Here is an 11556-nt window from a genome sequence, read left to right as displayed (position 1 = left end):
TTCAATGTTCTCAGGCCCATAGGTATTGATAATTAGTCTTCACACGGTCTCAAAGCGAGAGTCTTGCATATAATATTTTAACATTTGCATAATATTTAACAGAATTAAACAAAAATGTTGCAATACGTCATGTGACATGTAATAAAAGAAGTGTGAAAGTGTGAAAAAGGCAGTAATATGAACATGTAAAAATCACTGTTGCTCCACTGCTAATCATCATCATCATCATCAATAATAATAACACATATTTTCTTTGATGAATAAGAATTCAGGTTCCTTGGTCCAAAGCCAACATTCTAATCCTAAATCACCCAGATAAAGCATCCTAGACTATAAAAATAAGCAAATATGCTAGCATGCCTTTTTTGGTTATGTGCTTCAGATCCACTGATTTCCGTCTGACCATGACGAAAGAATGCAGAGAAAACATTTTGCTTGATTAATGTAACACACCCTGCATTACACCCTACATGTTTTTGAAGATCTTCCAGAAGCTTCAAATGATCCAAGAATACAATGACATGGACAGTTATGGGCATACCAGTCGTGGGTTCCGGATCCCATTAGCCCACCCTAACCCTCCCCTCCCCAAATATTAGCAGTCTTATCTACCATCCTATTATGTTCATATACAGTAATATAACTTAAGCACATTTATCCATATCAGTAGGTAAATAAACCAATTGCCCTAGAATTCAGAGCTTAAAAACTGAACAGTTGAAGCTAATAACTATACTGCAAAGCGTAGGCTGCAATCCTGGGAGGAAGACCCATTGGGTCTTACTTCTAAGGAAACTTGCAAAGGATTAAGTTAAACAATACATTTTGCCAGTTTAGCTAATTTGAGAATTAGAGAGCTTAGACAGATCAATTAACCAATGGAACAGAAGTTGCCTCCAGAAGTTGTGGGAGTTTCATCACTGGAAGCTTTTAAGAAGAGACTGGACTGCCATCTGTCAGAAATGGTGTATGGTCTCCTGCTTGAGCAGGGCGTTGGACTAGATGACCTACAAGGTCTCTTTGAACTCTGTTAATCTGTTAGATCTACACCCAAAAAGTTAAATTCACAGAATTATTTGAAAAGAAACTCCTTAACAGGATGCACAATGAAATCAACTCTTTACAGGGAGTCTTCCAATTACAACCATTTCTTCAGCAACCTTTCAAATTCAGACTGTGCTGAATGAATGGTACTCACTCAATTCTCACCATTAAGTTTGACCCAGCATCCCCATGGTCATGTGAATAAAGCTCCTGGCTAGCAATTGCAATGTCACAGTGAGTCACAATCATGTGATTTGATTTCCAACATTTTCTGCTGGCTTCCCACAAACAAAGTCAATGGAGAAGTCGGAGCTAGCAGTCACACGAGATCCTCATTCAACAACCCACGTGAGCCTCGTTTAACGATGGGAACTGGGACTGCTGGAATTTCTGTCACTAAGCTGCACAGCCAGCAACACCTCACTTTATTACTGTGTCGCTTACTGATGGCAGATCTGGTCCCATTTGCCATCATAAACTGAGGACCACCTGGAATTTTAACTTCTTGGCTGCAAAAACCAAGGCAACCACAAGAGGTCAGCAGAGAGATACAAAAACCCCTTCCATCTACTGGCCATCTACATTTTTGCAGTCTGGATCTGATAGCCCTATTGTATATAAGCATCTTGAGATTACACACCTAATTTCTTATTATTATTATTTAGGTCAAAAGCATCTAGTTCTTTTCCTGTGGTGTATGTCTCACCTACCAATTAAATTATTTTTCATATCTTCAAATCTGCTTTAAGGCAAGTGAAAAGGAGCAGGAGCTGTCTGAAATGGCTTTGTCCCAAATAAATAGACTTTTGAAGTCGTATTTCAGAGATCTGAAATTATTGTCAGAAAACTCAGTATTTCCAAGTCTCCTCGTCTCTCTCTCTCTCTCTCTCTCTTTTGGAAAAACCCACATTTGTAAAGGTAGCTCGGAGCACTGTAGCAGTTGATGTTTAAATCTATTGGCAAAGTAAAATGAAGCCATCCCAAATCAGGGAGATTCCATCAGTTTTCCTCACAGATTATTCCAATATTATTGAAAGTATACAAATTCACCTCTTCTGAACCAGACACCCTTGCAAGTCTCACGTATGACACTATTCAGTACCATTAATAATACTCACGTGTTCTTTCTAGCATGAAAAAGAAACATGGAAATATGTTCTTTTTGTTTGCTTATTTGTCATTTGTTGGGAGGGGAGATTTAAGTTTAACGGCAGTTCCGCTTACCTTTGAGAAGACATGAACAGGTAACTCCATATGAAAACAACTGATATGCTCTGCTTTTATGTAATCTTTCAAAACTGTAATAATTTATTGTGTACAAAGACAATAGCTTTATCATACCTAGTGTTTATGTAAATAAAAAGCCTTACCTTTATATATACACACACGTATATAATTGTATTTTAAAAAATGCCAAGTAAATACTGTCTTCTGTCTCATCTTGAAGTTTCAGTAAATGAATTTGATATTTATAGTTATTACTTATAAAACACTAGGTGCCTATGGATTGTTTGAAAGCCTTGCCTTCTTCTGAATGTGTCATGACAAGAATCTGTCTGTCTCATTAGAATGAGTCTCGAATAATTTTGAGAAATTCACAGAGGATTTCTTGGTGGTTTCCCACACTGTTAATAAATTTCAGCCTATTCAGTGAGTATATCCTTTACCCAAATTCTCTATACATTAACTGTTGTTCCAATCCAATTATATTAGTATTGTTCGAGGGAACAAATAACTCACAGTTCCTCGTCTTTCCATTGCTTTTTCATCCATATAAATTGACATTTTTACATCTGAACCTAAATTGCCCATAAATATTTTTCAGTACTTTTGGCTCCTCCAAACAGATTTGCAGAATTATTCATCTTCAAAAAAATCCCATATGTGCTTTTTTCAAAAGGCAACTGGACTTTATTTTTCTTTGAGGACATTTCACATCTTATCCAAGAAGCATCTTCAGTTCTAACTTCAAGGAAAAATAAAATCCAGTTGCCTTTTGAAAAAGTACTTTGGGAACAACTATGAGTTGGATACATTTTCCATTTCATCATATCCAGTTTGATTATTTTCTGGTTTTGGGAAGCCATTGTCAATGCTGCTGCTTTATTTTTTAAAATCTTTATTGAACCATTTTAATAAACTCTTTAATCCAATATCTATAGGCAGAAAAGCAGTTTTGGAAAGCATTTCTAGACTAGGTTGTAACATTTTTTTTGAATATAACCCTCTGATCCATTGAAGCTGGGGTGTCAAACTCAAGGCTACATCCGGCCCGCCGGGATGCTTACATCCGTACCATGGGGCTTCCCAAGAAATAGCGAAGGACTGGCCCGCGGTGCCTCTGCCAGCAAAAACATAGCTCAAGAGGTCTGCGCATAGCTCTCCAAGGCCCCATTTTTGGCTGCGACAGCTTCCTCCAGCTCTCTGCCTATGAAAATGGCCCTCCCGTACTCCATTTTCACTGGCAGAGAGCAGCATGATTCTCCCCCAGACTCCCCCAGGCCCCACAGGTGCCCCCAATATGAGTGATGTCGAGCTAGCCATGCCCATACCAGTCACACCCACACTGGCCATGACCCTCAGCCCCCCCAAGGTCAAACACAACCCTGATGCGGCCCTCAATGAAATTATGTTTGACAACCCTGCCATGCAGGAAATGGCATGACCATCTGAAGAGAACAACCTGGAGGGTTGTAGAACTTCTCATCATTAAGATTTCTGCTCAGGTGGTGTCCCCAGTAGAAATAAAAGTGAAAATCAGGGCATCCAGAAGGACATTTTGTGGAGTGGAACCATTGTTTCTTTTTAAACAGGACCTACAGCAGGCAAAACATTAAGTGAAGAACAAAGGGAGATACTGTTCTGACCGAGGCTTCCCAAGAGTATGAAGCAAACTCCTAGACCTGGGATGGCGAACCTATGGCACGCGTGCCACAAGTGGCATGTGGAGCCATTTATCAGGGCACGCGAGGTGTTGCTCTGTCAGCTGGCCAGCGTTCATGCGTGCTGGCCAGCTGAGTACAGCCTTTTTTAAAGCCATTTTTCGCCCTCCCCAGGCTTCAGAGGCTTTATAGGAGCCTGGAGAGGCCCTCCATAGTGCCCTCCATCGTGCAAAAAAACGGCCATATGGGGAAACAGGAAGTTCAGGAACAGACTTCCGGGTTGCTTGTAGGGTCGGTTTAAGCCCTCTGGAGGCTTCAGGGACCTCAGGAGGACTAAAAACCACCCTACGAGCAAACCAGAAGTCACTTCCGGTTTGCTTGAAGGGTCATGTTTTGCCCTTCAGAGACTTCAGAGAAGCCTCCTGAAGGTCCATGAAGCCTCTGGAGGGCCTCCAGGGGGTGGGGGAGGCTGTGTTTGCCATCCCCAGGCTCCTATAAAGCCTCTGGAGCCTGGGGAGGGCGAAAAAAGCATAGAAAATGGGGGAGAGTGCCTCTCATGCGTGCATGCGCACCGGGGGGGATCATGTGTTGCATTATGGATGCGGCACGCCCACACACAATCCCCTGCACTCCCCCCCCTTATGGCCAAAAAAGCTTCACCATCGCTGTCCTAGCCCCCCCCCCCAAAAAAAAACCTTTTATTTATTTGCTGTGGATTCTGCTCATTCACATCCAGTAAAGTTTTCCAAGGGAGGATTTATAGTCACAGACCTTATCTGGCTTGGAGAGCTGACAGGCCGATACCTGCAAAACTTGGCAATGAGTCTCAGAGAATTATGAGCCAATTAAGCGAACTAACTGTCTCCTGCAAACTCCACTCCCCTTTGGCTCCTCTTTTATTTCCTCTGGGAGGGGCCATTCATCGTCCACCTGTGGCCTTACTCCCAAATCGACCCCTGTTCTTTAGCTGTTCCCTTCGTCTGGCAACTCTGCACATGTGCACACTGGGAACAGGCTCCAGCTGTTTGTCTGCCTCACTGATGTCTGACTCTGAAGGCAGCTGATAACTGGCTTAGTTATAGATAACTGCCTCCGACACAGAGCCCTCATCAGAGCTTTCCCCAGATTCCAGGACTGGCCCATGTTTCTCCCCAACCTACTCACTGTCCGAATCTGCTGCCAGCTCTGCTAGCCGCTGGCTGGCCACAACAGATATACAGTATTCTATACTGAGTGATGGCTACTATGATTCCTTTCTTTCCTATTTATATATCAGATTGTTTTACTTTCTGACCAGGTTTTATATGTAGATGGAAAGGAATGGCACATTTTTACTACTGAGAGAAAAGTAAATTGAGAAAATAAAACCCAAAGACACATTGCATCATATCTCTTTCTCCACTAAGATACAAGGGCATTCCATTGTGAAAGGCACTACTTTTTTCTTGCTTACACCTAACCATGGGTCAAACATGCCTTGGCAATGTCTTTGTTCTGCTGTATCCCTATATCACTGCTTTCATCTTTTTCCCCAAAACATAAAAAACTTAGGTCATCCTTATTTATTTATTTATTTTATTTTATTTCTTAGATTTTTAGACCGCCCCTCTCCCAAAAAGGGACTCGGGGCGGTGTACAGTCAATACAAATAAAACCAGTCATAATAATAAAATACATTTAAGATACATTTGGAGGGGGAGATAGGCTGTACTAAGAAATAAATATATTCTAATCCTAAAAACATCACTATTAAAACCCCAAACCCAATTAAAATGAATAAATCCCCAGGAGGTAAAACTAAGAAAGTGCCAGGCCAGCTGATTGAAATAGGTGAGTCTTTAACTTTTGCCGGAAGGAACGGAGGTCGGTGGTAGTTCGGATGTCCGGGGGGAGGTCATTCCAGAGGGTTGGGCCCATCACAGAGAAGGATCTACTCCTAGGTGTCGCCCGCTGGCATTGCCTAGCAGACGGCACCAGGAGGAGCCCCTCCCTGTGTGAGCGGATAGGTCGCAGGGACGTGTGTGGTAGGATGCGATCCTGCAGATAACTAGGTCCTATGCCAGATAACTAGGTCCTATGCCGATCCTGCAGATAATTAGGTCCTTACCCATAACACTAGCAATCTCAGTGTTTCCCCATTGTTCTGAAACCGCCCAACAGCAGCCTGCAGCTGTATAAAATCTGTTAGGCTTTGTTGCTTATTTGTCATCAATTAGAGGCCGGGGTAAACAGAGAAGATAGTAACTGTCATAACAACATGGTGTTCTGCCAACTTTTTAAAAATGGGTGGATTTTTTAGCCATATGAAAAGGCTCCTAATCAACTCTTAATAAAATTCTGGTGATCCGTTTCCAAACATGAGCTTTAAAAAGAGGAATACATAGAACTTTCCAATCTTGCAATAGCTAATCTTTGGGGAGAGTATGAAAGGGATCAATAGGGTAATACAGGTAGTCCTTGGATTAAGTCATTGTTCAGCAACCATTCAAAATTACGATGGCACTGAATGAAAACTGCCACTCTCATAATGTCCCCAGCACAATTCAAGTGCTTGTCAATTGGCTTGCAATTAGAACAGTTGCAGCATCCCACAGTCATGTCATGGGCAATCGCGACTTTCCCTGCCAGCTTTGTACAAGAAAAGTCAATAGTAAAGCCCGCAGGTTCTTCCCACTCCCTTCACTTGAACAACCCTGGGCAACATGGGGTTCTGGTACTCTGCAGTGCCAGCCTGCCTACCCGCCTGCACTCCATAGCACCTGCCCACACTCTCAGTGCCACTCCACACCATGGCCTGCCCATCTGCAGTCTGCAGTACCAACTTACGGCACTCCATAGCACCTTACTGGTCATATAACTCTCACCTGCCAGCCTGCTTCCTTGGCACATGGCTTCAGCATCTTTTTCACCTCACTGTCATGTTTCACTTAAAGGCTTGCATGGTGCCCATTTAACAAAGAGTGGGACAGCCAGGATTGCTACCATTCAGTCGTTAAGCGATGCGATCATGTGATGTTGTAATGTTTACAACAGCATTTTTCAGACCATGGAATTTCTCAATTGCCACTATAATCCAAGGACCAACTATAGCAGACAGATAAATATATACTGTAATTACAGGACTCAATGTGGCAACCAGTGACGTGCGGTGAGGTTTAGGGCTGGTGAGGCTGGTGACGTCATCAAGCAACTCCTTCCGCTGTGCTGCGGAGAAGAGCCACAGGAAGGAGGGGAATGGGACCACGTGTGCAGGAGGCAGCCCTTCATGTTGGCTCAGGAAGGAAGGGAATGGGACCATGTGTGCAGGAGGCTCCTCAGCGCCAGCCTCAGATCAGCGCGAGCCGTGGTCCCCTTTCCCTGCACACGTGGTTCCATTCCCCTCCTTCCTGTGGCTCTTTCCACAGCGCAGCGGAAGGAGTTGCTGTCCCCGCCACCGTGATCCTGAGGTATTTTGCTTGCACGCGCAAGAAAGAGATGAAAGAGAAAAGGGGAGATTTTTCTTTTCTTTTCCTGATGAGAGCGGTGAGGCTCTGCCTCCCCTGCCTCCCCTGACTGCACGTCACTGGTGGCAACATATCAAATGATTTCGTATCACTGCAGAGCATAGATGGCAGCTTCTTAGTCTCTAGGTAGGCTAGAGTCCTAACTCTTGAACCATTTGTGGCTCTCTGCTGCAAAATGGTTGTGAGCAACTTCCCTGCCTTGCACCTTCAAAGTGAGTGGGAGTGAAAATTCTGTTATAAAAAGGTACAGTATTTGGATGTAATGAAAGCTATAATGAAAGAAATCTGAGGACCTCAGCAAAGGGAAATCCGGCTTAAATTTATCATTCAACAAAAGCAACAACAAAGCAGCAATTTATTTCAGGGACCTGGTCTCTGTTAAATTGCAAACTTGCATCTTCTCAGGTTCTATTATTTAGTATTAAATAATACTAAATAAATATGCCCCTATGCCTGAAGGGAAAAACTTCTGATCAGTGTGTGCTACCTATTCTAACGTATGCCAGCGAATCATGGACACTGACCTCACAATCAATACAAAACTACAAGTGGCGCAGAGCTCGGCATCAGAAAGACCTGCACATGGATTAGAACACAAACAAAGATATACAATGGCATCAAAAGAATAAAAGAATTGAAATGGAAATGGGCTGGTCCCCTAGCAAGAAGAGCTGATGGCAGCTGGAGCAAGGCAGTCATAGAATGGATCCCACTTGATAAAAAGCATCCAAGAAAGAGACCTAAAACAAGATGAAGCGACAACATCACCAAGTATTGTGAGCCCAATTGACCAAAGAAAGCTCAGGAGCAGATAGGTTGGAAATATGTGGAAGAGGCCTTTATCCTGCAGTGGATAGACAATGGCTAAAATGATGATAATGAGTATTTTACACACACGCACACTCACATGCACAGACACACACACACACACACACACACACACTTTAGCTTGTTTTTTCTTGGTGGAGCTATAAACCAAACCAAATGCACTTTCACCGCTCCTCATTGCTTCATGTAGACGTCCCCTCTTCCATTTTATGCAGACATTGCTGTGCCCAATGGTGGGATTAAAAAATGTTTACTACCAGTTGTGTGGGTGTGGCTCGGTGTGGCTTGGCAGGGGAAGGATACTGTAAAATCTCCATTCCCTCCTCACTCCAGGGAAAGGTTCCGGCAAAATCCCCATTTCCTCCCAATCAGCTGGGACTCGGGAGGCAGAGAATAGATGGGGGCGGGGCCAGTCAGAGGTGACATTTACAGGTTCTCTGAACTACTCAAAATTTCCGTTACTGGTTCTATTTTAGGGCCTAATGAAAAGAGAGTGATTTTTAGTTTGGCAAACACCCATTTGTCTCACCCCCTGCCTCAGTTTAGCTGATAGGCCAGAGCATGAAAGTTTTTTGCTTTCATGGAGAACCCCCCCATTTTCCCTTTGTTCTACCTTTTCTGAACTTCGCTCCAACTTATGAAATAATAAAATGGAACCCTTGGTTTGTCCCCGGTGTCAAGCTTTTTCCTTCGCCTTTCAGAATATCTTATTGTGCATCAATTTACACGGACCCACTGTTTTAATTAAAAATTCCTTTTGCAGGACATAGCTAATGCCCCTGTGCTGTGTGGAGTGCTGCTGACTGCCAGCCTCCAATTCCAAGCAAGAGTTGGAAATGATTTGTAACTGTGGGCTGGGGTGGGCTGCTGCTGCTGCTGCTGTCCCTGTCGGAAGAATGAAAACAGTTCATTAGTCTTGAACAAAGCAGTTGTGCTAACTGTTCTTCCTTATGTTGCTCAGCATGGATAACAGCAGCTGCCTTCAAGTCTTTTATGAGGAGGAAGCAGCAGCTTAACTTCTCTTTAAAGAGAGAGGGAGAGAGAGATTGGAATTACAAGGGGAGGGAGAGAAGATGGGTGGGAAAATCTCTCTGTTAATTGGGGAGGGAGAGAGAAGTCTTTCAAACAGATGAATGTATTATGTTAGTTGGAAAGCATTAATGTTTGGGTGTGAAGACCACTATCAGAATGTAACGGATCAAGATAAGGAAATGTTCACAGTCTTCCTGAAGAACCAACAGTGAAAACCTTCTCGCTCCCTTTTAAAATCTTATATTTAAATTCTGACTTTTTACTATCTACTAAATGAAATGTCTAGGGAAGATGTCATGGGAGCCATTTACCATTTATAATTTTACATCCATCTGTGATCTGCTTAGATCAGTGGTGGGATTCAAAATTTTTTACTACCAGTTCTGTGGGCGTGGCTTGGTGGGTGTGGCATGGCTTGGTGGGCATGGCGGGGGAAGGTTACTGTAAAATCCCCATTTCCTCCCGATCAGCTGGGACTCTGGAGACAGCGAATAAATGGGGGCGGTAGTGGTGGTATTTACCGGTTCTCCAAACTACTCAAAATTTCCGCTACCAGTTCTCCAGAACTGGTTAGAACCTGCTGAATACCACCTCTGGCTTAGATTGAGGCGGGGGGAAGAGAGAACAGTGTCTTGTGCACATTTTAAAGCCATTCCTTATCCTGGTTTTGTAAACACTACCTATAATAATGCATATTGGAACAAGAAATGTATTTCCGTGGGATTCTCATTTTCCCCCATAGTGCAAAACTGATGATGACAAACCAAACAATGGATCCTTAAAAACCCATCAGTTCAAGAATCCAACTTAGCCGGTAAATGATGCCTGGATCAATTAAAGGACCTGATTCAGGAAATACTTTGAATACTTTGTTTGAGTCATCCTGTGCACTGTAACTATAGTTGCATACAAGAACACAAAGGTTAGAAAATGAACATCTGTTGTGTTTCTCTCAGACCTTACAATGAAAACTCTCTTAGTATTTGGAGATAGAACTGGTCTATACCAGGAAAGTGACTAATAAAAACCTTTCTCTTTGCTGTTGTAGGAAGTTATCACCCAGCCCTCTCCCAGAAAAATGAAATATCCTAGGAAATATTGATAAGGCAGAATATTATATTTTCCTGGATGTGAAAAAGGGAGAAACACATTTTAAAAACTAAGTAAATTCCTGCAGCTTCCTGCCATCCTCACTTTATCAATGGGCCATTAAGAAGGCCAAGCTACTCCACTTTACATAATAAAGAGTTCTCCCCTTCAGCTCCAGGGGGATGGAAATGAAGGCATGATAATATAAGCCTTTACTCAACTGACCACATGGCATCTGAACTCAATCAAACCTGGATTCAAAACTCAGCCTAGAGGGTTGCCCCTGCATGGGCCCATGTGAGTCTGACAACCAATCAGAATACATTTCTTACACAGGAACAGGAAACAGAGAGGTGGGACTGAACAGGTTATAAAAAGCCTAGCAAGCCCCTCCATCTTCCCTTCTCTTCTTCTCCACCAACATTGAAGCATGTGATCACCTTTTCTGTTCAGGGCTCAAGCCATGTGGTTCTGTCCACCATTAAAACCATCTTTCCAAGCAGCCTCCATGTCTCCAGTGTCTTTTTCCCCACTTGGAGCCGAACCCAGAAGGACATTTCTTTCATCACTGTGTCTTGGGAAAACTGAAAAAATACAAACTAGTTTACAGGCCTGTCAAACTGGCAACTCGCAGGCCGGATGCGTCACACGCAGGCCACGCCCACCCCAGCTCCGCAAAGGCAAAAAACATCATGATACGTCACGTCATGCGATCAAGTTTGACACCCGTGCAAAAGAAGGTACAAAGACAAACTAGAAAGGGCTGCTAATGTGAAAAAAGACTACTTATGAAAACCACGGACCCTTTCTGAATTGTTTCAGTGCCTCTAGTTTGTACTTTGTAAAGTAGAGCCAGTCCTCTCCCACTTTTACCAACTAAGCAACCCCCCCCCCCCCCCAGCATCCCTCATCATTGGCTAAATTGGCTAAGATTGCTGGGTCTTGATTGGAACAATGAAGCTTAGGAAATTTGCCTAGGGGAAGGAGTAGCCATTTTTGGCCTTGGCTTCTCTCTTCCCGAAGACGGCCTGTGAAGAAACAGACATATGCCTGTCTGTCCCTCGCTGCCATCAATGCCTTGTCCTGTCAGAACAAAATGTTTACAAGTCATCTTGCCTGAAGGAAGGTCTAATGAGCATGAGAAAACTGACAAATTTGTAACCTTGGGTAGTTTGGAC

This window comes from Natrix helvetica, assembly GCF_964273705.1.
Source record: "Natrix helvetica genome assembly, chromosome: 4".
Taxonomy (NCBI): Eukaryota; Metazoa; Chordata; class Lepidosauria; order Squamata; family Natricidae; genus Natrix; species Natrix helvetica.
Note: the sequence above shows the minus strand (reverse complement) of the source record.